Source organism: Oreochromis aureus, linkage group 23, assembly GCF_013358895.1.
Source record: "Oreochromis aureus strain Israel breed Guangdong linkage group 23, ZZ_aureus, whole genome shotgun sequence".
NCBI lineage: Eukaryota > Metazoa > Chordata > Actinopteri > Cichliformes > Cichlidae > Oreochromis > Oreochromis aureus.
The window spans coordinates 31,463,803-31,465,491 of record NC_052963.1 but is presented as its reverse complement, the minus strand read 5'-3'; positions in this window follow the sequence as shown (position 1 = coordinate 31,465,491).

Here is a 1,689-nt window from a genome sequence, read left to right as displayed (position 1 = left end):
TCCCCCTATGTGACTATGTTGTTACAACCTCCTATAATGTAGATTTGCTTCCTTAAACTTGTAATGAAAAGAAAAAGTGGCCAATCTTTTCAATCTTTGTATCTTTGCAAAATGCCAAAATAAATCTAAATCCTTTGTTAAATACTTGGTTGAATACTTTATATATATACAGTATATGGCTCAATGAAGTGCATGGACAGTTAAACATTTCTTCACAATTTTTCAGGTTTTGTGCACATTCAGTCTAAAACACATAAATATCAAGATACAAAATACAGCTTTAATAAAAATTTTTTTTAATGTAAATAGTGAAAAAAGCATTATGTGTGAAAGTGTTATATATATACTTTCTATTAATAAAACAGTGCTCAAATTGCTTATTTTAATTTACTTTGCTACTGAATGTTTCTAGAGTTTATTACTTTATGCAAGAACGAGCTTTCATGACTGAGGTGCAGCGTAAGGTGGTAACAAACAAATGAATTAAATCATACATCTAGACCAGGGGTCTCAAACATGTGGCCAAAGTGCCAGAACAGACCCACGTAGCCACCAGATGAAAAGTCTGAAAATTAGTCTGAAGTGTTCATTTTATAGACATCTAAAATATTACCCATGGCCTGCCATAGCACAACAAAATAAGTTGATAAGAGATAAACCAAAAAAATAAAAATTAGGTGTTTTTTTCCAGCAAATATTTGATTATATCACAGAAAATTTCCTGCTTGTGTTACAGTACATCCACTGTCCTGTTTGTTTTTATTTATGGAGCCCTTCTGGGGGAAAAGACTACTAATACTGTATCTGTAACTTTAGACATTTACTTCCTTGTTGTGGTTAAAACCCGAGGAGTCCAGCTAACAGCTCTCTTTATCTACGATAGCAGCATTTCTTTACAGTAATGTGGAAAAAAAAAATAAACCTGAGGCCTTTTGTTGGAATGGCATGTAATTTTCTTCATCATCTCAGACTGTTCATCTGCAAGATGGTTTATGGAATGTAAATGTTTTCAGAATGTGCTAAAACCTATACTAGAAGAAATGGGAAGAATTTTGAGTTTTAAAAATGTTTATTTGGTTTATTTATTTTTAGATTATTATGCAGTTGTTTTACTGGTCAAGTCAGTAGATGAAGCTCTGTGAAGTCCATGAATTAAATTTGACACCACCGAGCTAGATAACTAAGTAAAATTAGTTGATTTGTTTACCAGTGCTTCAGGTATGTCTTGGGTATATATATATATGTATATTACTGATAATTTTATAGTTTACCGATGCAGCATGATGCAGATATCCTTATATCCTTAATATTATTTCAAATTACTCCTGTGAGGTCTGAGAAATAACCTAACCACTAGCCTCTAGCTATACTAGAATGTGTAATTTTTGGCTTTTGAAATTTTTTCTCTGGGTATTGACAATCGGGAGACAAAATTAAAGGGAAAAAAACCCTACTTCTGACTAATGAAAATTATTTATATATATTTTTAAAGCCATTTATTATTTATCAACATTACAAAAAACAAACAAAACCGCACTTCATACTGAACATATATTTATAGCAAATACAGGATAATGTATTTCTACATTTTGAATATCCCAGGTGCAGGTATATCACAATAAGGATCTTATGAATTACCATCTGTATAAGCCGCCGACAGGGGGCGCTGTTGCCTTGTCAAAACATTAG